This window comes from Onychomys torridus, chromosome 7, assembly GCF_903995425.1.
Source record: "Onychomys torridus chromosome 7, mOncTor1.1, whole genome shotgun sequence".
Classification (NCBI taxonomy): domain Eukaryota; kingdom Metazoa; phylum Chordata; class Mammalia; order Rodentia; family Cricetidae; genus Onychomys; species Onychomys torridus.
In genome coordinates, this window is record NC_050449.1 from 58,304,932 (window position 1) to 58,331,383 (window position 26,452).

General features: G+C 41.3%; 1 protein-coding gene across 2 annotated transcripts in view; it reads left to right on the forward strand.

Moving 5' to 3' along the window:
• Nucleotides 1-8,515: 8,515 nt before the first annotated feature.
• Dennd4a (DENN domain containing 4A) overlaps nt 8,516-26,452 on the forward strand; it is a 105,029-nt gene continuing 87,092 nt past the window's right edge. For both annotated transcript variants that reach the window (XM_036192230.1, XM_036192229.1), the window contains exon 1: nt 8,516-8,765. The gene's annotated coding sequence lies outside the window, so the exon portion shown is untranslated. The remainder of the gene's footprint in view (nt 8,766-26,452) is intronic.

The following is a 26,452-nucleotide window of genomic DNA, read 5'->3' on the forward strand; positions in this document are numbered from 1 at the left end:
CCTGGATCTCCTCTGTAGCCCAGGCTGGCCTCGAACTCACAGAGATCCACCTGGCTCTGCCTCCCGAGTGCTGGGCCACCACCACCCAGCCAGTTACTTTTTTATTGCCATGACAAAACGCCATAGCCAAGGCAATTTATGGAAGAAAGTGTTTTATTTGGTTCATGGTTTCAGGGGTCAGAGTCCATGATCATCATGGCTGAGAAGATGGCAGTAGGCAGCAGGCATGATGCTGAAGCAGCAGCTGGGAGCTTACATCTGATCTATGAGAGAGAGAGAGAGAGAGAGAGAGAGACAGAGAGAGAGAGAGAGAGAGAGAGAGAGACAGAGAGAGAGAGAGAGAGAGAGAGACACACACAGAGAGAGAGAGAGAGAGAGAGAGAGAGAGAGAGAGAGAGCTAATTGGGAATAATAAGGGCTTTTAAAATCTCAAAACCTGTCCCTAGTGATGCACCTCCTCCAACAAAGCTACACCTCCCAATCCTTTCTAAACAGTTCCACCAACAGGGGACCAAGCACTCAAATAAATAAGCCTATGGAGGCCATTCTCATTCAAACTACCCTACCCCTCTTAGGTAACTTCAAGATTAGACATTGATGACAAGGGATGTAGTTCAGTTCACAGAGTGCTTAGCTAACATCCGTGAAGCCCTGGATTCAACCCCCAACACCAGATAAAAATAGGCATGAAGGGAAAATGAGACTGATGACTCAAATGTTTTAATTTCTGTGACTAGGTACACAGGTGAGTGCCATTCAAGAAATTAGCGAATACGGGGGCTGGAGAGACGGCTCAGTTGGTAAACTGCTTCCACTCAAGCATGAGGACATCAGTCAGACCCCACAGCCATGCAGTGGGAAGTACATGTAAAGCTACCATTGAGGAGGCAGAGACCAGTGGATCCCAAGAGCTCCCTGGCCAGTCAATCCAGCCAGCTGACAATCTCCAGGTTCATTGAGAGACCCTGTCTCAAATATAAGAAAGAGGTGCCAGGGAGAGGGCTCCTTAAGCTGAAGTGCTTTGCCATACAAGCCCGATGATAGGTGTTGGAGCCCTGGAGCCCTCGAAAGGGACATACTCCAGAGTTGTCCTCTGATGTCCACATGTGCATTACAGGTATCACACACAAATGACATAATTTAGGCTTTTATTTGTTTGAGTATTTTGCCTACATGTTTGTATGTATGCATACCACCACATTACTGGTACCCAAGGAGGTCAGAAGAAGGTGTCATTCTTTACTCCTTTGGAGTTGGAGTTAAGGATGGTTCTGATCCACATGGATGCTGGGAACTGAACCCAGGTCCTCTGCAAGAGCAACAGGTACTCTTAACCACTGAGCCATCTCTGCAGCCTTTTTTCTGAAACAGTCTCTCTCTGTATCCCTGGCTGCCTTAGAACTCAGTATATAGACCTTACTGACTTCTAACTCACAAAGATCTTCCTGTAGCTGCCTCTCTAGTGCTGGGGTATGTTGCTACCATGATTGGCCAGTAATTACAGAATATAGGAATAACAGGTTTGAGACAAAAATATTGAGTTCTTGTGAAAATGATTACTTTCAGATGCACTTTTGATTGAAGTAGCAGGAGATAATTCATTGTATAATACTAACATGTAGGGGAGAAGTGCAGATTTAAGATGTGTCTCCCATCCTAAGGAACTGTATAGAAAACGGGAGCTGCCCCCTTCCCCAAGTTCATTCTTTTGAATTACAGGTGTTTCCCCTTTCAGGCTGTTTTCCTTAAGCCTTGACAATAAAAGGGAGACTCCCCTGTCCTTTCTGCAGGATGTGTGTCTGGATCAGTCAATGCAAACAAAGTAAGCTGGTGTCTGATTTGTTTAGCCTGGTGTTTTCCAAATCTCCAGGCTGCACCTCTCGTGCTGAGCAGATGAAACACTGACTCATTTCCTGCAAGTCAGCACAGATATCCATCCTTCCAAATGACTCGAACCTCTGGCCACTCCCAAAGAGTCCAAGTGCTGGAGTTATTTATGAGCATCTCTTTCTGGTTTTGTATTTGTTATAAAAATTCAAAGAAAAAAAAATGCCCTCTCTACTTCAAACCACCCTTAGCCCCAAGTTCCATGATGTCCTCAGCTTTTTAGAAGGTCTAAGAAAGACATGTCAGCATTGGTTCAAATGTCATTTTCCCCACCTTCGGTCTTCCCAATGAGTATTCAATCCCCGGGGCTTCCACAGCAACAGTGAATCTGCTTCACGTGCAACTTGTCACAGTCTGACTTTTATTAAAGTTCCTTGTCTGGGAGCATGCCCTCTGCCTCTTGGGTGTTCCTATTTATGGTCTGCCATGTTCCTTCTGTGTTTTGCACTGTATTTGGAATGTAAATGCTGACTGAGGTGAATATGTTAAAAGTCAGATAAAGTATTGTCTTACCACTCAGAGTTAGGGAACACAGATGAGAACACAATACTTAGAAATGACTTTAACTTAAAGATAACTCCAAAAGTAAAAGGTGCATTTATGAGGCATTGTTGGAAGAGGTGAAATGACTCATTCGAGGAGAATGTTGAGAAGTGGTAATTTTCAAAGCTATGAAAAAGTGCTGAGTCAAAGATGATGCCTCTGGATGCCCACCCAAAGGTAGGGACACCAGTGGCCCAGACTGCTACAGAAGCCCCTGTTCTTGGTTATTTCTTTCAAATATCAGGTTCAGAATTGATTTCTTTTTTATTTTTTACGTGTGTGTGTGTGTGTGTGTGTGTGTGTGTGTGTGTGTGTGTATGTGTGTGTGTGTGTGTACAATTTTTTGGGGGAGCGGGGCTTGTTCTTTCCTTCCACCATGTCAGTCCTGGGAACCCAACTCAGCTCAGGAAGCCTTTTGGTATGTGCCTTTATTGGCTGAGCCACCTTGTCAGTCCTAAACTCGGTCATTGCTATGATAACATTTTTTACGGTCATTCTTTTAAATTGTTAGATTCATTGTATTTCAAAAAGAATTACACCATATTGGTCTATTTAAAGAAACAAATTGCTGATAGGATCATGTGACTAATACATTTCTGCTTGTGGGCTCAATGCATGACAATGTCGCTCCAACGCTGTTTCACAACGAGTATAATTTGGCAAATGTAGGTTCTGTTTTGGAAGTCATCCAAAGAGTTTGTGAAAACTCATAAATGGCTTCTGGAAGGTTTTCACACCCATGAGGAAGCCCTGTGGCACAGATATCAAGGATTACTTTAAGGCTACAGGTTTTCACTTAAAAAGCCATCGAAACGTCTGGCAGAGCCACGAGAGCACCAGTTTTAACAGGTGGACAGGACTAAGCTGTAAAGCAGCGTGTGCTCCAATGCTGTAAACGGTTACAGCTCTCATCGTTTGCCTTCATGCATCATTTGAACTACAGTGTTTTAAAATAACTTCTGAGAAACAGCCAGATAGAGTTCCAGGTGAAAAGGGATGACATCATTTCAGAAGTGGCACGGGGCTGAGATTTATAAGCCATGTTTTTCTATCTGGTTCGTGTCTATACTGTTAGAACCCCTTGTGTGAGACACATTTGGGCCTTAAGTTTATTTAGCTGTGACTATAGTGACATGTGCCTGGAATGTTGCCAGGACTTGAGATCTGACTGTTAAGGACTCTGCGGTACTTGAAGACACTTTCTAAACACAGCCAACTGTTCCGTATTGGTTTTCTATCATTTCTGTTTGCTTAAAGCAGCAGAAAAACTTATTTATAATATAAAAAAAAGTACTTAAGAGGTTGGAGAAGGCTCAGTTTTTAAGAGCACTTGTTGCTTTTCTAGAAGACATAGTTTCGATTCCCAGCTCCCACTGAGTGGCTCACAAGCATCTGTAGCTCCAATACCAGGGGATCTAACACCCTCTTCTGATTTCTGTGGACACCAGACATGCACACAGTGCACAAACACACACACAGGCAAAGCATCTATACATATAACATACAGTAAAAATATTATTTTAAAAAGTATTTTGAGATCAAGCACGGAGTCTCCTGTGTGTTAAGTCAACACTCTTCAGTTTCTTGAGCCTATGCTACCTTTTGATAGAGTTCTCTCTCTTTTCGGGAGACAGAAGGTAGGGGCTAGAGAAACAGCTCAGTTGGAAAAGTGTTTTCTGCTCAATTATGAGAAACTGAGCTGCAGTAGTCCCATTAAAAATCTGGGTGTATTGTCTAGATTTGTGTCACGTTGACATGAACTGGCCATCTGAGAGGAGGGAACCTCTATTGAGAAAATGCTTCTCTAAGACCTGGCTGTGGGCCAGCCTGGAGAGCATTTTCTTAATTAGTGATTGATGGGGGCAAGACCTGACTATTGTGGGTGATGGCATCCCTGGGGTGGTGGTCCTGGGTTCTAGAAGAAAGCAGGTTGAGCAAGAAAGTAAGCAGCACCCCTCTGTGACCTCTGCATCAGCTCCTGCCTCCAGGTCCCCACCCTGTTTGAGTTCCTGCCCCAACTGCCTTTGATGATGAACAGAGATACCGGAGTGTAAGCTGAATAAACCCTTTCCTTCCCAACTTGTTTTTGCCATGGTGTTTCATTACAGCAATAGAAACCTTAACTAAGACACCAGGTATTGTGGCATGTGCTTGTAATCCCAGTGCTGGAGAAGTAGAAACAGGTGGATCCCTGCCAAATAAGCCTTACTTATTTGGGAACTCCAGGCCAATGAGAACCCCTGCTATTTTATTTGCAACTTTTTTTTAAAGATCTATTATTTATTATGTATACAGTGTTCTGCCTACATATATGCTTGCAGGTCAGAAGAGGGCACCAGATCTCATTATGGATGGTTGTGAGCCACCATGTAGGTGCTAGGAATTGAACTCAGGACCTCTGGAAGAACAGCCAGTGCTTTTAACTGCTGGGCCATCTCTCCAGCCCCTTATTTGCAACTTTTTGTTTTGTTTTTGGAGACAATGTTTCTTTGTGTAGCTTTGGCTGTCCTAGAACCAGCTCTGTAAACCAGTCTGGCCCTGAACTCACAGAGATCCACCTGCCTCTGCCTCCTGCGTGCTGGGATTAAAGGTGTGTGCCATTATCGCCCAGTAACTTTTTTTTTTTTTAATAATAAACTTAAAAATGTGGCCAACATCTGAGGAATGTAGTCGATCTCTGGCCTACACACACACACACACACACACACACACACACACACACACACACAACGTATACTGGCCATAAATATGCAACTGCACACACATACAAATAACCTGTCTCCACCTCCCCAGTGCTGAGATTACAAGGGCTGTGCCAAAATTCTAGTTTCCTTTCTGTTGCTGTGATAGAAAGCTAGCCAAGACCCACCTGGGGAGGGTATTTCCTGTTACACTGCCCCATCAGAGCTCATCACTTTGGAAAGTCGGGACAGGAGCTCAAGAAGGAACCTGGAGGCAGGACCTGAAGCAGAACCATGGAGGACGGCTGCTTGCTTATTAGATTCCTCTCCCGGGTTCACTCAGCTGCTTTCTTATTGAACCTAGGAACATCTGCCCAGATGAGGCACCACCCAGAGTGGGCTGGACCCTCCCACATCACCACTAGTCAAGACTATGCCATACAGGCCAATCTGATTTAGGCATTTTCTCAATTGAGATTCCCTTGTTTCAGGTGACTCTAGCTTGTGTTGAGTTGGCAAAAACTAGCACAAGCACCATGTCCAGATTTTTTAACGTGGGTCCTGGGGGTTCAACTGGTTCACAGTAAGCACTTTAATGACTGAAGTATCCTTCCACCCCAACTTTTGAAACTTTGAAAGAGTCCCATGCTACAAGCTCTTCTTGCAACTATATGTTTATGATATTTTAACTAGAACTCTATAATGTGGGTGAATATATCTATTTCTCAACTGAACGTGCTTTGTACTGCTGATAATATAATATGCTAAGATACCCTTTAAGGGGAACTGACTGGGTGTGTTTCACAACAATCAAACCAATTAATGGCTAAGTCTACGGACAATGGAAAAAGAACAGGAGTTACCAACTGAACCTTTAAAAAGTTTGTTTTTGTTTGTATGTTTGAAGCAGGGAATATTGCTCACTTGCTAAAGTGCTTGCCTAGCATGCATCAATCTCTGGGTTCCATCACAGAACATACTGGGTGTGATGGCACAAGCATGTCATCCCAGCACTTGGAAGGTGGAGGCAGGAGACTTGCAGTGGGTTTGACACAGCGTGGGCTACATAGTGGCCTTGTCTTAGAAGAAAACATAAAAAAGTAAAAGCTTTCTTTTAAGCAGTGCTATTGAAATCTAAAGGATACATATATTTAGAGGTGCAACTTAATAACTTTGACATATGTATCAACTCAGTCAAGACAGTGACACATCCATCTTCCCCCAGAAGTTTACTTATACCCCTTTATGATATAGACTCTCTAGTAACCATTGGGGATAAAAACACTGTGATGACACTGGCAGCAGGGAGGAAGTCTCCAACCAAGTTAAAAGATTGCAGTTTTGTTTGGTCTCCTCAGGCACTGCACGCATGTGGTAGACATAAAGTAAAATAAAGGAAAAAAGCTTATTAAAATACATTTGGAATTATAATATCTAACATGACCCATTGGCAGAAATGACTAAGACTGACTAACATGGGTTACTACCTGAAATCTACACATATAAAAATAAAATACACATCAAACAACATTGATCTGTACAGCAACTATACATTATAACAAAATAATATATAAAATGATTAAAAATAAATGATATCAAGTCAGGCATGGTGATGCACAATTTAATCCCACCGCTAAGAAGGCAGAGGCAGTTAGATCTCTGAGTTCAAGGCCAGCCTGGTCTATTGAGTGAGTTCCAGAACAGCCAGGGATACACACACAGAAACCCTGTCTCAGGAAAAAAAGACAGGAAGGAAGGAAGGAAGGAAAGGAGGAAGGAAGGAAGGAGGAAGAAAGGAAGGGTGATATATATCATTTAATAATTTTCAATGAAGTTAGTGTTTTTTCTCTCCACAATATTATGTCATGCCCACACATCTTTAAACAATCTAATCTATATTTATAGTCAACTCAGTGTTGAAGGGGCTCAAACTTAGATTTTTAAAAAACTTTCAGTCAGGTTCTCTGGTCTATATGTTGCCTGGAATATAAATATAGAGGTCACACTTCAAACGCCACTCCCTGTTCCTAACTCCTTTGCTCCCTCCTTACCATTCAGTGGCTTCAGCCTGCAGTTAGAATCAAAGCTGGTCTTGTTTCTGTGTCTTTCTAGGCTTTGTACAACTGAGACCTCAACTCCCTCTCCAATCTAATGTAAGGCTTCTCCAGGCAAAACCCATTTCCCAGCAACGTGGATTCCACTCCGTTCTAAGAGCCAAGCTCCCCGCTATATGTAGGCTCTCTGCACAATCTTTGCTCCATTCTCCAGGGCCTTTCCTCCTTTACTGGCTTCTCCCTGAGCTGCAGATGGGCATATCTTGCCCACTCCGGTTTCAAAAAACCATCCTATGATTTTTCTACCCAGAATTCTTCCTGTAATCTTCTTGTTTCTTCTCCAAGTGGGAAATAAATTTGTTTTTTTTTTTGTTGCCCTTCCCCCACTAGACTGCAAGTCCCTGAAAGCAGACCTTTTCTGGTCCCTGATCATGGTGTCCCCTCTGCTGGGGTTTCCAACAATGTTGTCTTAACGAATGAGTACAAGAGAAGAAGTGGAGGTATAAAATAAAACCATAATCTCGGGCAGTAAAAAGGTGAAGCCTGTTTTGCACAGATTAACTTGAACCTAGAGGGATTTTTTTTTTAAGGTCTTATTTCTTCCTTCACTCGTCCTTGGAATAACAGCTAACATTATTCAATACTTTTAGGCATACACTATAGCATTTCTGAGTAACCCTGTCGAGGTAATCAACCTTTATTATCCTCATTTTTCAAAGGCAACCTGCCAATAGCCATTAACGGTGGAGCCGTAGTCTAGTTTAAGTAGGCCATATCCAATTAATCAATGTAATGGACACCCCTTCAGTCAACAATAGGTGTTTTATCAAGGCGCTTTTTAGAGAACCCCTCTGAATTTCCCCTTTTCCCTGACCTTCTGTCTCGGTACTGAAAGCTACTGGTGGTTGCTAACCGCTCAGGGGGTTTCCTGCAGAATCCGAGTGACTTTGGTGGGTGGTTCTCAGGTTAGACTGCAGCACCAAGCTCTCTCTAGCAGGCTAGGACTGCAGGGGAGGAAGGAAAAAACAGGTCGTTAGCCAGAGCTGAATCCTTGTGCCTCGAGATGGTGAAAGAGGAAGGTACAGTACGCCTTGTTCACACTCGCCAGGGGCTCGGGATCTCCCTAACAGAAGGGGAACCACGGCGCGTTTCCCCAACTACACCCCGCGTCACGAGCTAGCCCGGCCCCGCCCCCCCCCCGGCCCCGCCCACTTGCGGGGGCCCTCTTTAGCCCCTCCCCCACGACCCACCCCCTTTAGCCGGCCTTCTCCGGCCCCTCGGGTCAGACTCGGCCTGTGATTGGTCTTCGAGGCCACAGCCCCCGCCTCCTTGTCTTTTCCGTCACTCCCAAGATGGCGCCGGCCGCGGTGGGTTTGGCGGCTGGCGCTGAGGAAGGAGGCGGAGGCAGTGGCGACCGCGCTGGGAGGGGGAGTCCCGTCTGACTGAGACGGCAGGGCGGAGCGCCGGGTCGGGGGATGAGCTAAGCGGGCTGCAAGCGTCGCGGCATTCAGCCCCCTCGTGTCCCGCCCGCCGCGCGTGAAAGGATCGGACCCCCGCGCTTCGGGCTCTTCCTGGCGCTCGCGCGGGGGCCGGCGGGGAGGTGAGTGGCGGGGGCGGCGGCGTGGGCATCGGTGGCGTGGGGAGCTGTCACGGCCCTGAGGAGGTGCCTGGCAAGGGGGACGCGGAGCAGGGCGATAGGACTCGGAGGGCCGCTAGGCGCGGGCAGCCGCTTGCAGGGGCTCCGACCGTCCGGGAGGATGGCGAGACGCTGCCGAGAGCGTTCGCGCGCCTCGGTGTGGGAACGCGCGCGGGGCTGCGGGGGTCTCCTTCCAGATTGGCCATTCGGTGCTGGCCTGGGGCTGTTGTTGGGGTGCTGGGGCGGGGGCGGACCAGGGGGAGGTCCTGAAGCTGGGATTTTTGACAAGCCGGTTACGTAAGGTGGCTTCCCGGAATCCCACCTGCTCCAGGTTTCCAAGCCGCGGCGGGGGCTGCTTTCCCGCGGCTGCTCAGCTGCCCAGCCCAGATGCCGGGGCCCAGCTGGGGCTCAGGTTCCACGTGAGCCCGGCCAGCGTCCAAGTTGGACAGTTTTTTTTTTTCCTTTACTGAGTGTGTATATGTGTGTGTGTGTGTGTGTGTGTGTGTGTGTGTGTGCAATTCTTGGTCATCACCACTCCTTTTGAAGTTTATCTCTTTCTAGGGAGGGGGAAGGGGGTGGGGAGAAAAGAGAAGGGGCACACACACACACACACACACACACACACACAAAACCGCTTGTGATCTAAAATTGGGTCGCAGCGATATCTCTTCATATTATGGTGCTTTTAAATGACAGGACATACTGGGAAATTTGACTGTTGTCGCGCCAGTGTGCTTATCATTTGGACGTATGATTGGCTTCAGAGCCACAGAGAGGGTTTTATTTGTCTTACAGGACAGTTATTTCTTGTTTGCAAAGCGGGACAGGCATCCCTCAACAGGCTTGCATTTATTTGAAGGGAAAGCAAGTGTCAGCCAGCCAGAGACACGGGAGGGCAGAGATTGTGTCACTCTGTGAATATATTATTCTTTTCAATGTATTAGACATGAATGAAAAGGATAACCCAGGCGTAAAAGAAACAGTATTACAGGATCACAAGCTTTTGTTTAGTGTGTATACACGGCCTCATTCTGTTTTCTGCGTAGCCCATTCTACCTCCTCTTTCCTTGGGGGAAGGAGGTGGAGACACCTGTAAACATGGTAGCCCAGGTTACACAGAGTTATTGTAGTGCATTTGAGATTATTATATAAAAAGGAGTGAGCCTCTTGGGGAACCAAGATTGGTTAATAAGTAAGGATTCTTGGACAAGTTGTTCAGTTTCTGTTTATAGTAGATCTGGGATACAGCTTCTGAAAAAAGTGAATAGAATTTCTGATCTATTTGAACCTAAAATAAGATTGTATTTGATTTCTTTTATGGGAACTTTGTTTTGTTTGGGGGAGACATCTGAAGCAGCTTTTCATTTTCACAAACTCCCCTTGAACTGCAGCTCCCAGCAAGCGGCTAGAGTAACATATAGTTACCAACATCATTCTATATGTGTTACATAATTCTCTTTTCTCCGAATTATTAGACACAGACCTACTTCACTGTGGAATTTTGAAAGAATGTGCTTGTGAGGGAAGTTAATTGATCTGGACACCAGCCTAATATTGGGAATGAAAAGGAGAAATTTTGCCCTGCATTTCAAGCTTGATTGCACAAGTTTACGTTTTTGAAGTTTGGTGACACAGTCTAAGTCTTTCCCGTGTGTGCAGAGTCAGGGACCTGGAGCTGCCTTGAGCTCTTCTACAGGAATTTCCACCGGTTTAAGTAGTTAGTGACTCTCAAGTTCCTGGAATTACTGTCCCATTTCTGACAACTTGAATACTACTTAGTATAATTTGCACTTTATATGAAGGAAGGGACAGAGTTCATCATATTAATCCATTCAGAAAACAGTTAACATGTAACAAAGAAGAAAACAATATCTTCTTCCTGTGTGATACAAACTACATTAACTCCAGTTGTTTGCAGAATCTTAAGCCTTCTGCTTATGAGAAGCCTAGTTTTTCATAACCATCACTAAAGACAGACTTGGTTGTTATGTTACAGATCTTTCATTCTTGTTTACACTGGTGTCTCATAATGGTAAGCGGAAAACATAAGTGACTCCATCAGGAAAATGGACTTGCTGTTTCTGCTTTCTCCCATGTCAGAGACTTATCTTTTCAGGTTTACACCCTTTCCTGCCAGAGGTAGAGGAAGGAGATACTAAAAAAAAAGTGAATCAAGTTTTCTTCCTTTCTTTCCATTCCCTCCATCCACAACTGTTTTTTTCCTCAGTAGAATTAGTGGGTTGGGATGAAGAGAGTCTAGATATGCTTTGCTACTATATATCATCGATATCACTTTGGAGTCCAAAAGAGTATTGGAGTCTCCAAGCTTCTTCGTATTGGAGACATTATTTTGGCCTGGAATTTGAGAACTTCCTGCCTCAACCACATGAGTGCTGGGATTATAGATATATGTCACCACATTCAGCTAAATTACTGTTCTTCTAATCACAAAGTGACATTAAAGAGTTAAGAGAAAATATTGAAAATCCAAAGCACTATTGATTCAACAAGGAAACTGCTTTCTTGTTAGCAGAATATGGTGTGTATGTGCACTCACAATAACAGAAGCAACTGGTTGTTTGGGTGAATTCATTTTTATGTCTATGGATTGCATCTGTGCACATTAACTTCTGGGTTCTTTTCATTCTAGCACTAAACTGCTCCACATTGACAGTGCCACCTATTGATAATGAACTCAGATTTTTCCTCATTACTTTATTATTGTTAGGCAACAGCATTAGGATGTTGAAAAGATCCCAATATTTTGCTAGTTACTGAGGATACAGAGGTGAATAGAACATGACCTCTGCCCTCCAGTCCTGCCTGAGAAGCTTGTTTGCTTTTGGGGCCATCAGTGAGTGTGTCTCCTCCTTTTCCTGTCCCACTTTCTCCTGGTGTTCATATCCTTTTGTGACTTTCCCATTGGAAACTGTTTGGGGTTCTAGACACCCATTTTTCAAATTCTTTCTTAGAACATTTGATTTCATGTTGAAGTGTGTTTTTTTTTTAAGTAAAACCTGAAATATAGAGTTCAGAAATTTATTTTTAATCCTGTGGTAACTTTCGTTTGATTATTCTGTGTGTATGTGTGTGTGTTGGGGGGCTAAAGTTGGCATCAGATGTCTTCCTCAGTTTACTTACTTACTTACTTACTTACTTACTTATTTTTTGAGGCACTGTCTCTCAGTGAACCCAGAGCCCATCAGTTGGCTAGACTGTCTGACTGCTGAGGTTAGCTTTTCTCTTCCACCCACCCAACACTGGGGAGACAGGTCTGTGTTACTTCACCCAGTCTTTTGTGTGGGTGCTGGGGTTCAAAACTCAGGTCCTCATGTCTGGGCACTAGGTACTTTACCCAATGAACGACTTCTCCAGCTCTCTTACTGGTTCTGGAGACAGTGTGTCCCTTGAACTTTCCAGCTTCTTGCCTCCTCTTCCATACAGCTGTGATTATATGTCCTGCCCAACTAACTGTAAGTGTTGTTTTGTAGATGAGACATTTTTCTTCTTGAAAAGTTTTAAAAATAAGCCCAATTACCAAAATATATAGTACACACCCACATGCCTACATAAAATGTTGACATTTTTCGTTTTTGCTTCAGATATATATTTAATATAAAAGAACTATGTATATCACAGTTATCACACTGAATTCTAAAAGAGCAATATAGAAACTTTGTGCGTTATGAAGTTGCAATCTGTTTTGTTCCCTCCAGTTCCATTGCTCGCCATCTCCCTTACCACTTTCTAACCCGTATAATAAATGTTAGCATTGCTCTGGTGCCTAGATTGGTTTTCAGACATGGCCGCATGTAGATCAGGCTGGAAAGGAAGACAGTATTGGCCTTGAACTCCTGATCTCACTGTCCCTTCCTCCCCAAGCCTGGAGTTACAGTATTGTACCACCGTACCCAGATCAACTCTGAGTGCTGAGAACAAAGCAGAATGACATCCTCATGAACAATGCCATGATGAAACCCAGTACTTTGAATGTTAACCTAAAATTTTAATAAGAAAAGTAAGTATGGATTAGGGCCATACTTCCTTGAGTTGAATCTTTGAAAACAATTTTAAAATTGTATTTCATGAGAATGAGTGTTTTGCCAGTATGTGTAACTATATACCAAGTGCATGCCTGGTGCCTGCAGAGGCCAGAAGAGGGTGTTGGCTCCCCTGGAACTGGAGTTACAGATAGTTATGAACCACAGAATGAGTATTGGGAACCAAACTCAGGCCATCTACAAGGGCAGTAAGCACTCTTAAACTGCTGAACCCTCTTTCCAGCCCCCTTGGTTTAAATCTTGACTTTACTATTCAATAGTTTTATAGTTATTTAAACGATATCCTTAGTGCCCTTATCCTCTTAAATAGGATCAATAGAAATGTCCATCTCATAATGTTTTCATAAAAATTAAATGAATCTATTTACATAAACTTGAAAAAAAGCATTTGGTAGTTTGACTGAGAGTGGCCCCCATAGGCTCTTATATTTGAAGACTTAGTCCACAGTTGGTGGAACCATTTGGGAAAGATTAGGATGTGTGGAGTGTGTCGCTGGGGGTTGGCTTTGAGGTCTCAGAAGCCCATGCCATTCTCCTTAGCTCTCTCTCTTTCTGCCTTGTCCTTGTGGATCAGATGTAAGCTCTCAGCTACTGTTCCAGCATCACACCTGCCTACTGCCATGCTCCCTGCCATGATGATGATGGATTCTAATCCTCTGGAACTGTGTGTAGCATGAATCTTAAAGGTATTTGTTAATAAAAACAAACCTGAGGCCAGTTGTTGGGGTAAATGCTGGAAGGTCAGAGAAGCAGAACAAGCCACAGTTTCCTCACCTTGCCAGTTCCTCAGCTGGTCTTATTTCCTCAGACTGCAAGCTTCTGAGTCCTCATCCCAATGGCTCTCAGCTGAACTGTGCTGCTCCAAAGCCTGAATGCTTCTCCAGCCAAATGCTTAACTAACTACATGCTTAACTCCTTTAGTTCTTGGTCCTCACGCCTTATATACCTTTCTCTTATATACCTTTCCCCCGCTCCCTGAGATTAAAGGTTGGGTTTCTGGGATTAAAGGCGTGGGTCACCATGCTTAGCTGTTTCTAAAGTGGCCTTGAACACAGAGATTGGGCTAGCTCAGCCTCTCAAGTGTTGGGATTAAAGGCGTGCACCACCACCACCCAGCTTCTGCTCTGGCTTGCTCTGACCCATTTTCTAGCCACCATTTTTGGCTTTGTTCTAGTGGCTGTCTGCTCTCTGACCCCAGATAAGTTTATTTCGGGGTTCACACAGTATTTCAGGCAACAGAATACCCACCACAACTGTGAGATTCCAATTAAATGTTTTCTTTTACAATTTGCCCTGGTCGTGGCAATAGAACAGTAATTAAGACAAATCATGTCAGCTGGGCATAGTAGTGCACACCTTTAATCCCAACACTCAGGAGGCAGAGACAGGCACATCTCTGTGAATTCAAGGCCAGCTTGGTCTACACAGTGAGTTCCAGGACAGCCAGCACTGCATGAAAAAAACAAACAAACAAAAACCCCCCCAAAACAAAAAAATACATGTCTACCATGTCTGGCTCGCTCGCTCGCTCGCTCTCGCTCTCGCTCTCTCTCTCTCTCTCTCCCTTTCTTTCTTTCTTTCTTTCTTTCTTTCTTTCTTTCTTTCTTTCTTTCTTCAACTATAAATAAATTTAAGTAGGTATTGGTATTGCTTGTCTTGGTATGTGTAGGTTCCACTGGATGAATGTACTGGATTGCCAATTATCATTTCTTCTAGTAGTGCTTGTTTACATTGGCCTTCATTTTTTGTCAGGTATAAACAATGCCTCATTAATACCATTCTATCTCTTAAAGCTTTGGCTTTCAACCTGTGGGTCGTGACCCCTTGGGGGGGTCTAGTGACAATTTTACGAGGGTCACATATAAGATATCCTATGTATCAGATATTTACATTACAATTCATAACAGTAGCAAAATTACAGTTATGAAGTAGCAATGAAAATAACTTTATAGTTAGAGTCACCACAACATGAGGAACTGTATTAAAGGATCACAGCATTAGGATGGTTGAGAACCACTGTCTTAAAGCAACATGCCAGAGTTTTTCCAGGTCATGGACCTAGTTATGAAATTGCTGAGTCCTAGGATAGAAGTATTTTTCCCTTTTAAAATTACTTATAAGATTTTGACAACCAATGTGTATTTTTCCTTTCTGTATATCCTTTCCAGGTGTTAGGTTTTGGTTTTTGCTCATCTGCCTAATGTAAACTAGCATTTGATTTTTGTCCTGTGTTTATTTCTCCTCATCTTTTTGAGTATTCTTATTTCTGGCCATATCTTCAGTAATTTGTGTGTTCCTATTCTTTACATAATTTCTTTTCTTAAAAATAGATTTGTTTGCCAGGCAGTGATGGCAAACCCCTTTAATCCTAGCACTCAGGAGGCAGAGGAGGGTCTCTATGAAGGCTGAGGCCAGCCTTGTCTACAGAGTGAATTCCAGGACAACCAAGGTTACACAGAGAAACCTAGTCTCAGAAAGAAAACAGATTTGTTTTGTTTGTGTGTGTTTATGTGTCTGTATGAGTATATGTGTGTGTGAGGAGAGCAGCTGTCTGCATTCAGTTAGAAGAGGTTGTGAGGTGTGCTTTTCTGACACTCTCTGACTATTTCTTTGAGGCAGAGTCTCTTCTGCAACTGGGGAATTGTGTTTTCTTGGCTAGGTAAGCCCCACTGATTCTCCTGTTTGTGTTCACCTTGGATCTGGGTTACAGGCATGCACGGGATATCTGGCCTGTTAGGTGTTTCTGGGATCTGAACTCTAGTCCTCATGGTTGATCAGCCAGCACTGTTACCTGCTGAACCATTTCCCAGCCCCTTCTTTACATATTTTTTACTTGGCCTTTTTCTTACTTATTTGAAAAAGATTGTTTTGCTTATTTTAAAATATTTTTGGTATATTTACAAATGTCAGAGAGGCCCCCTTTCTTCCAACCTTTCCTCTTATCTATCTGTCTGTCTGTCTGTCTAGAGGCCCCCTTTCTTCCAACCTTTCCTCTTATCTATCTGTCTGTCTGTCTGTCTGTCTATCTATCTATCTATTGATTTTTCTAACTTGGAATAGTTACTTGGATTAAGATTACAATGCCTTATCTAACTTGTCATCTTCTCCTCAAACTCTTATCTATCTTGTCTGAACTGAACTTATTTACTTCATAAAGTTTGCTTTTTATTTATTTTGTTGTATTTCAGAAATACAATGGACCATTATTGTCTTTATAATTCAAGGAAGAGGCTTTTAGTAATTGTATACAAGTCCTTCTTATCTTTCACTCTCATTTTTTATATCCATTCAATCACTGAAATCTATATTTCTTTCTTTCTTTCTTTCTTTATTTATTTATTTATGAATGAGACAGAGTTTCTCTGTGTAGCCTTGGCTGTCCTGGAACACCCTGTGTAGACTGGGCTGGCCTTGAACTCACAAAGATGTGCCTGCCTCTGCCTTCCAAGTGCTGGGATCAAAAGTGTGCGCCAGCTAAAATCTCTGTTTCTTTGGGTATGTGACCCCAGGCTGATATCCAACTTACTTCGTAGCTTAGTTAACTCTTGATCCTCCTGCCACTACACCCAACTTACTTGGTAATTTTTTTTAATACAATTTTTATTATATACTTCTTTATTTACCAACGAGAGAGAGAGAGAGAGAGAGAGAGAGAGAGAGAGAGAGAGAGAGAGAGAGAGAGGGGGAGAGAGGGAGAGAGGGAGTGTGTGTGTTTATTTATGGGCATATTCATATGCTCAAACATGAAGGTCAGCGGACAACTTGCTGGAGTCAATTCCCTTCTTCTACCTATGGTTCCTAGAATTCAAACTCAGGTTTTGAGGCTTGGTGGCAAGGACCATTGTCCACAGAATCAGCTCTGTCTATTAAATCACTTTGAATCAGAAACTTTCATAGCATCCTTATTTCAGTGCTTATTAGGAACTGTTTTCTTCTCACTGGTTTTCTTGTTTTCAGTTTTGATTCCTGAAATTCACTTTTTCAGAATTGCAGGGATGGTATGTCTAAAACACCACTTGAAAATTCCTCACTTGTCAACTGGATGAAGCCAGCACTCCTTACCATGTCATTAAAATTCTCCACGATTTGGCCTTTGTCTGGCTCTCTAATCTTAACTCTTACAATTTCTGCTTTCCATTTCCACTCCAGCCTTATAGCACTGTGTCTTGAAGCTTCCTTGACTATATGTGTTATTTCTGGAGTGTTGTATTGCTGTTGTGGTCCTTCTGCCTAGAATACGGTTGTTCCTCCCTTTTTTTGTCTAGCTAAGTCCTTCTTTCCTTTAGGAATCAGTTAGGGCATTATTACTTCCTCCAGAAAGCCTTCTCAGATATGGATTATTGGGTTCCTCCTAGAGTAATTAATAATGACTTGGTTATATCTCAAGCTCCAGAGAAGTCACTCAGTGAGAATTTATGGAGGGGGCAGAAAGATGGCCCAGTGGGTAAAAGGTGCTTGCTGCCAAGTTCTGACAACCCAAGTTTGATTTCCCAGGACCTGCATTTTGGAGAGAACTAAGTCTAGAAGGTTGTCCACTGACCTCCACATGTGTGCCGTGACACACGTGCACACACAGAAGATAAATACATGCAATTTAAAAAAGAGTTTGTTGGATCAGTTATTGTAGTATGTGAGGGAGCACCAAATAGTTGGCTAAAGCTCAGTGGGTATGGGATTGGAACCTGGCTTTGCTTCTGTTTCTTTGTACCTCAGTTTCCTCCTATGTAAAATTGGGAAAAGGATGCATTTATAAAGTTGTGACACTTAAATTTAGTAATGCAAACAAAGCGTTTGAAACTATGTCTGGTACCTAGTGAATAATCTATTCAAACTATTGTTGACTTTAGACTATTTGAATTTATGTGTCTGTTTCCACAACTAGGCTTTGAATCAGTGAGTGAAGGAACCCACCAAGGAAATCTGGATCTTACAGTGGAAGATAACATTGCTAGCTTTCCAGAATGTCCTGAAGAGTTGAGTCTATGTCCCCATTTTCTAGCAACTGCAACATTTGGCTTCTTGCCACACATGTGAAATTGACATTGATGATAATTAGCATTCCTTAATTATACTACATAATTGGCTGCTTATTTAAAATTCAGCATGCTTTGCTTAGTAGTTCTGCTAGAATTCTAGGAATACCATTTACTGTTAAGCTTCACTTAGTCTGTTTGGTATTTAACCAACTTTTCCATGGGTTAAGGTGTGAGGGCTGAACAAACAGGTGGGATTAGGGTAAAACATTATACTTCTAAGCAGGCACGTCCATCATACTTTCACTATTTATTTTAAAGTGTTATCAGAACATTGGATAATTTCAATCCTGTAATTCAGTAATAACTTTGCAGAGGTAATGTAAGACATTAGAAATGATCAATACCCTGTCTTCTTCCATTGTTGCAAATGATTAAGACTTGTTTACTTACAGTCATTTTTTATTATTTCAGAATCCTTTTCTTTTACCTTAGATTTAGCATTCCTTATTTTGTTCTGAATACTAAAACTATCTGTATAATCTTGGCAAATTGATAGCAGTCTTGTTTGTTTTATTTTTATCTCTGAGCTTGCTATTAAATTTATAGGTTTTTCTGTCTCACTGTTTTTGATTATATGAGAATAAGTTTACCTTCTTTTGAATATAGGAATAGTACAAAATTACTTGTATTCATTGCTCTTCAGTATCCATTTGAAAATTGTTTTTATAGAAACTAGATTTTTTTTCTAAAAGGTCTTAAGTTGCTAAAGGAAAATTTAACTATTATCAAATTAATGTGGAAATCTTAATGTATATCACTCTTGTGTTAGAAGCTAATACCATATAATGACTGTGGTGTCAGGAGCTGCATTTTTAAAAGACCAGTGTCTTATTGTTGAGTATTTTAGTTGGAGACTCTTAAGTATCATGTTTTTAAGAGAATGGATGTAGATGAATAGGAAAAACTGAAATTATATTTTGGTTTGTTAAATAGAGCTGGCTCTTATCAACAGAAAAGTTGATCCTCACCTCCTTTTTAGTCAAGATGATAGTTAAGTGATACTATTTTTTCTGTAAAAAATAATTTAAGTTGGTATAGTGACAAATACCTATAAAATCCCAGCACAGTAGCGTCTGAGTCAGGAAGATGATGAGTTCTAGGCCAGCCTGACCTATATAGTGAGAGTCTGAAGAATTAAAAATCTCTCTCTCTCTGTCTCTCTCACTCTCTGTCAAATAAGCTCTAAGATATTCCCTATCCTTCCATCTTCAATTTTTCCTGGATGTCAGTACTTTGTAATAGTATTTTAAAATAGTATTTTTAAAAATGTAATGTTTGGGATTGAACCAAGGTACCTGGACTTGCTAGACAAGTGTGTTATCATTGAGTTACATTCCCTGCTCTGTATTAGTATTTATTCATGTTGCTGTGTTGGGAATAATTTCACTGAAGTTAGACCCATGGGCTGTTGTCATTGATGAATACTTTTCATTCTTTTAGGCTAAGGAGTGATCGAAGTTTCTAGTTTCATAGATATTTTTAAAAATAAGATTTTTCTTTTTGTGATTAACTGATATTTTGATATTTCTTGCTTTTTTTTTTTTTTTTTTAAAGAGGAAAGGTCTTACTATGTAGCTTTGACTGTCCTGAAGACTCCATATATAGTCCAGGCTGCTTTATGTAGGCAGAAGTTTCTGTTCTACCAGCAACTCCCACATACCCAGCAGCTGCTTCCCAAATTACCACAAAGAAGCTTATATTAATTATAAATACTTGACTGATAGTTCAGGCTTATTACTAACTAGGTCTTATACTTAAATTAACCCATAATTTTTATCTACATTTAGCCATGTGACTTGGTACCTTTCCTCAGTACAGCATTCTCATCTTGCTTCCTCAGTGTCTGGATCGTGACTCCTGACTCTGCCCTTTTCCTTCCCATCATCCTTAGTTTGGTCGCCTTGCCTATCCTTCCTGCCTGTCTACTGGACAGTCAGTGTTTTATTAAACCAATTTGAGTGACAAATCTTTACAGTGTACAAGAGGATTATTCCACAGCATTTCCCCCTTTTGTCTAATTAAAAAGGGAAGTTTTAACTTTAACATAGTAAGATTATATACAACAAAAACAGTTATTAAGTAAGAGTTATAGTAACACTGTCTATTTGTATTTGGCAAAAATAAAGAAAATACTCTATCATCTATCTTTGTGAGTCCAATGTTTTATATCTAATATCATAACTAATAAAAACTGTAATTATAACTATCTAGTCTTCAGCTCCATCAAAGACTCTGGAAAGATGAAATGTTACCTAATGATAAGGGACATCAGGCTATCTGGACAGTCATCCAAAATTTCTCTGCAACATTGGGCATCCAACTCTGCCCTACAGGCCTAGAATGTCTAACAAACTTTCCTGTGAAGCAGGAAATTTTGAAGGACTGCCCTACCTTTTCTTGACAAAGTTCTGCAGTTGCCTTTCTTGGTCCTGTTGATCCAGTTTGGACAGTAACTGTCAGCAATTGAGGCATGGGCAGTTTCTTTGCCCACATGGCTAGCTTTTGCCATAAAGAAAACAAACTCCATAGGAGTTTTTTTGATGCCCATCATTCTCTTTGAAGTAATTGGTGCTACCAGGAGCAGACGTGTCTCACTATCAAGAAAAGTCTAAGTTATTAAAACATTTTAAATGCCATATTCTGCAGATCTTTTAAGTGTTTGAAAATTGCCTATCTATCTGAAATGTATCTCTGTATGATACCTAGCATGATTATAAGTTTGTTGTTGTAGATGACTTAATTTGTATTTCTTAATTATTTATTAAATTTTTAAATGAGATGTACAAATACAATACTCTAAACAAGAGTAGAAATATACATATAATATAACAAAATTAACTTTAAATTTGTATCAGTAAACCAAAAACCATACTAATGTAAAATGTAAGATTAATAATTTTTTTGTATTAAAGTGGATTCAATAATCTATGCTTTCATCTTATCATTTCTATACGATACATTTCTATATCAGCTTTAAATTTGGAATAATCTTCCTGCTTTTCCCTCCTCATGAATGGTGAGATTACAGGAGTAAGATAGCATGCCCACGACCTTTTTTTGGGTTTTGAGGGTTGTTATTTGATCAGCTTTCTTTTGTTTGTAGGCTGTAGAAAGCAAATTTAGACTAACTCACTCAAAATAGGAATTAATGACAAAGATACTTGGGATTTCATGGCATCTAATGATAGAAGAACAGCCAAACAGCCAGAAAGAAGAGCATGAGACCAAGAGCTGGACACTCCCTAGTCGTCAGACGCGTCTGTCTTGGCACTCTGGACCAGCCTGATTCCCATGCCCCTACTTGTTCTTTTCATTTTTGTCTCTCTGCATGTTGTCTTCCACCGCTTTGTGTGGCTAGACATGTCTTCTGATTCGTTGTTTCTGAGACAGGGTCTCTCTATGTAATTTGGCTAGCCTAGGACCAGATTGGCCTTGGGCTCATAGTGATCCACCTGCCTCTGCCTCCCAGTGCTGGGATTAAAGGCCTGTGCCTCTTTGTCAGGCTGTCTTCTGACTTCTAAATTCATATATTGTTTCATGATCCTGTGATCTCATTCTAAACCCCTAAGAGAAAATCTAGCATGAGGCAAGTATTTTCTGCCTGGCCTAGTCAGCTATGGCAAAGGAAACCAAGGTTTCACTGAGCATGACTCTCAGCCCTAGTTTTGTGGAATAGGATAGGACACACAGCTTCCCAAAGACAGCTGGTGGTTACAAAAGGATACTAGATGAAGAAAAATAAACTTAACTTTTAAATGAAATTAAAAGAAAATGCTCAGTGTCTTTACATAATACCAAAGAACCCAAATTCTTTCACTCCCTATTCAAAGGTCATTATTATGAAAGCCATGAACATTTCTCCCTTTTTCAGGCGAAAACTAGTGGAGGTAGAGGTACCCTTTTAGCCTCTGTGTATAGAATTTGTAGTTTAACTCATTCTATGAATACATGTATATTAATATATACCATCATTCATATATTAACTTCTAAAAAGCATCTCTGAGTTGTAGTCTTACTATGTAGCTCAGGCTGGCCTTACACTTTTTATCTAACCCAGGCTAACCTCTAGAACAGAATCCCCCTTAGTGGTGCCACAATGTGTCTGGCTTTAATAACATTATTAATAATCATGACTTTGTAAAAACTCTGGTGCTAAGGATTGAACCAAGGATATTCTAGGCAAGTACTCCACCATTAAGCTCTATCCCCAGTATGATATTCTTTATTTAGCAAGCATTTACGTACTGTTTGTGTAATGCCAAGGACTGTGCTGAAACAAGTATTTACAGAGTAGAATGGCATTGTTGTTTATTCTCAGATAATTTGTATTCTGGTGGAGGAGAGTAGATGTTCAGAGAACTTCTTACGGTATTAGTGTGATGTCATATAAAGTATGTATAGTATACTTTTGAAGCCCAGGACTAGACAATGGCAGTCTTTCATAGGGACAGCACAGAACAGGACTCATTTTGCTGGAGCTGATCATTTGATATGAGTGTTCTGGTGGAGGAGCTGAATTTGAATTTGCAAAGGTACCTGGAGTTATGGAAAGGGGAACTCTGAAGAGTGAAACTCAAGTGAAGTTTTATACCATTTAACTTAATGAAACTGAAATTAAACCTGTTTTCAAGCCTGCCCTTCACATGTCAGTAGTTATGGTCCTTTTGAAAAGACAGTTGTAGATTTTAGAATACTCAGACTATCTGTTCTTCAGCTTTTTGCCACCTTTGAGAGTAAGATGTCATTGATAGCTTCCTTTTAGATTCTTTTATCAGAATTTTCTAGTAGTTGGTTAATTGGGTTGTTAGTTTCCTTTTATAATTATGTTTCCTGTTCACACATAGACCTTGTAGAGGGAAATAGACTGAGAATGAGAGACCTTATAAAATTTATAGAGAGCACAGTTCATATCAAACTAAGTGTTGAGGAAGGTGGGGAAAAGTACTGGCGAAAGTGGTGTATACCTAATGTCATGGTATATACCTACTGAGAATGGTATATACCCAGAGGTAGCTCTAAATGAATTGCAAATAACAAACAAAATAAATTTTTCTTTGGTTGGTTGGTTTTGGTTTTTTGAGACATGGTTTCTCTGTGTAACAATCCTGGCTGTCCTAGAACTTTCTTTGTAGATCAGGCTGGCCTCAAACTCACAGAGATCTGCCTGTCTCTGTCTACTGAGTGCTGGGGTTAAAGGCGTGCGCCACCACACCTGGCTTCATACACAGTTTTTGTTTTGTTTAAATCTTCCTCCCTTAGCCTCTTGAGTGCTGGGTTTACAGGTGCCAACTACCATGCTGGTCCCATGTGATGTTAGTTATATCGTTTTTCTCTCTGTGGAGTTGGAACTACTATTATGTAAAAGTCTATGCAGAAGGATGCTTTGTGCTTCACTACTCTGGTTACTTGATGAACATGTTTACTTCCTTTATGCATTCATTCATGATTCCTACTCGACCCTATCACAAATAACCAAAGACCCCCCCCCCCCAAATCCAGATTTACTATTCTGAGAAGTGACTGAGGAGAGAAGGGAAGAGGCCAGCTTTATGGTGGTAATGAGGGGCTGTGTGTGTGTGTGTGTGTATGTGTGTGTTTCAGCATGAAGTTCATAGAGCAGACTCAAAAATACCATCATTGTCATCCAAGTCAGAAATGTGGCTTTTTCTTCCTCACCACAAAACTGGAAACTATTTGCCTTCTCTTACTTTAAAATGTGCTTCGCCACCTTCTCCACATTATTGGAAGTATATTTAGATGTCCTTTGCTTGTTTGTTTGCTTGTTTCTTGAGATAAGATCTCCCTTTGAAGTGACAGCTGGGCGGGAGCTTGTAGTGATCCTCCTGAATGCTGAAATTACAGGCATGTGCCACCATGTTCAGCTTCAGATACCCTTCTGCCATTGTGTAGGCAGAGGTGAGGAACAGAGAAAAGGGGAAGTAATAGGACTTGGTCTGTTTCTCCTTTTGTGTACACTGCCTTGCCATCTCCTAACTCATGATGCCTCTTTTTTTTTTCAGACTTCTCAAGCCTAAACTGTGTGTTCTTCTCATTTCTTTCTTCTTGGTTACAGGCTCATCACTTCCTATGTTGCTCATTTACTTTTCGGACTTGTCTTTTAAGCCCTTGTAAGGCAGCCACACCATTTTTCTTTGTGCTGTCATTGCCTGCCACAAAGTTTGGCACATGGTAGGAATATCTAATGTTAGGAGTCTTCATTGTAAGCACAGGAGTCAGCTTTGGTCAGCTGAAGTAAGATTCAGTGAATTTGTTAGAAGGATATTAGTTATTCTGCATGAATGACTGCAAGAGTGGAGAGCTGCATGCTGAGAAAAAAACAGGAAGCAAACTTCAGGGCTAGACGATAGCCAAAATGAAAAGCCACAGTGTCCTTTTCCCAAGACTTCATTCACTGATGGTGCTGCTGGAATGTTGTCTCTGGGTACAGTGTGCCACTGATTTAAGAAGTGGATGTCTATTTCACTTATAAACAACACAAATTGTTTTCACAGTTCTGTCTGCTTAGTGACCAGAATCATGGTCAAGTTATAGTGGGAAAGTCATCTTGTAGGTGACAGACTGCCAACTCATCATATGCACACATGACCTGAAGAATCCCAGTAATGGATCAAACCTGTTCTTGCTGTACTTGCTCTAGATTTCAATTCTGTGTGAGTGCATTGAATTGACTGGCCATTGCTCCTGTTCCCAAAGTATGGCAAACAAGTATCTCGCTTTGTGATTGGTCAAGTTTCTATGCTTGCTTCTAGAGTCTACTTTCTTTCCAGACACACATGTCAGATTCTCTAGCTCAGTTCTGAACAGTGAGAAGCAAAACTGGCATCTGTCCATTCAGTAGCCATCTGATCAGTGAGTATGAGCCAAGGCCACGATACTGGATCTCTAGGCCTTTTCACCATTAAGCATTGAAGTGTGGTCACTAAAGTTGCTCAAACTCAAATCAATGCAAAGCCAAAAAATAAGTAAAGGTTAAGCAAAGTCAGCCACACTGTGATTTTCCAAGCACGTTTCTTGGTATCTAATTATTTAAGGTCCATTACTTGCCCTGTAATGTCTGATCAGAAGCTTTGGTTTGCCTGGCAGTCCGACACTGGGTGAACTGGGATTTGAACTCTGCTCAGATGATTCTAAAACACACAACTGCTATATTAGAAAAATAAGTCAAGTTTTTGTCCATTTTTAAGCCGCCTTACCTGTCAACTATAAGGTTTTACTATAATCACTTTGGAAAACTGATATTTATCAAAGTTGAATATGCATATACCCATGTGCTAGTGATCTCATTCTTGTTTTTTTAAGTGTACATTTATGTGTCAAAAGACATATACAATAATTTCTATCCAACTCTGTAATCACAGTAGCCTAACACTGGAAACAAACCAGATGTCCACTAACAAAAGAGTAGATAAATAAAGTTGTTCAGAATTGTTTAAAAATTGACATTAAGATGAAAACAAACCACCTACTGTTACACAGAACAACTGTGGCTGATTCTCAAAAACGATATAAGGTGAAAAAGCAAGCCTCCCTCCCCTAATATAACTGTGAGACCTTCCGTGTTCCATTTTTATAATGTTCACAAAGAGAGAAATCTAGCATTAGAATGCAAAATGATGGTTCTCTGGAAAAGTCGGAGGAGCTTTCTGTTCCTGGCAGTGCTCTGTTCCTGTTACTGGAGGTATTCATAATGGATAGTGAGGATTCTTGCAGTTGTAATTTCTTTATGTTTGTTACACTTTAATTAAAAAGAATGAAAGTGGAGCTGGAGAGAAAGCTCAGGGCTTCAGAGCACTTGTTGCTCTTGTAGAGGACTGTTGTTTGGTCCCCAGCACCTACATGGTGGCTCACAAGCATCCCTCACTCCCTTTTGAGGAAATCACATATCCTCTTCTGACACTTCTGTGGCACCCAGCTTTCATGTGGTGCACATACATACGTACATCAAGATACTCATACACATAAAAAATCAAAACAGTAAAACAAAAACAGGCCTGTGCATGGACTAAAATGTAGAGCAAGGCTAAGTGAGCCCCTCAGGTTGTGTGTTCTGTGTACACATTTCTGTGTATTTTAGAGATTGTTAGCATTAATTAGATCTTCTAAAGTGGTTTATGACTTCTAAAAGGTTAACAGCCCACATCATGTAGCTATAAACACACACACACACACACACACACACACACACACACACACACATACACACACACACACACACACACACAACTGTTATTTTATGCATTTTATTGTGGATAGCACATTTTTATCATGAGATAGAACCTAGCCTCTAAGATCAGATCCCCTGCTTTGGATCCTATCCTTTCACTCTTTCTTAGGCTTACTTTAAAATTTTCTTTTAGATTTATTTTATTTAAAAAGTTAGCAGAATTAAGGGAGGTGGGCCAGTAGCAAGCACTCAGGAGAGGGTGAAAGTGGGGATGGAGGCCCCAGAGAAGGTGACTGGAAAGCAGCGGAGGGGCTGGAGAGATGGCCCTGTGTCATGAACCAGTTTCCACCCCATTTCCCTTCCCCCTTT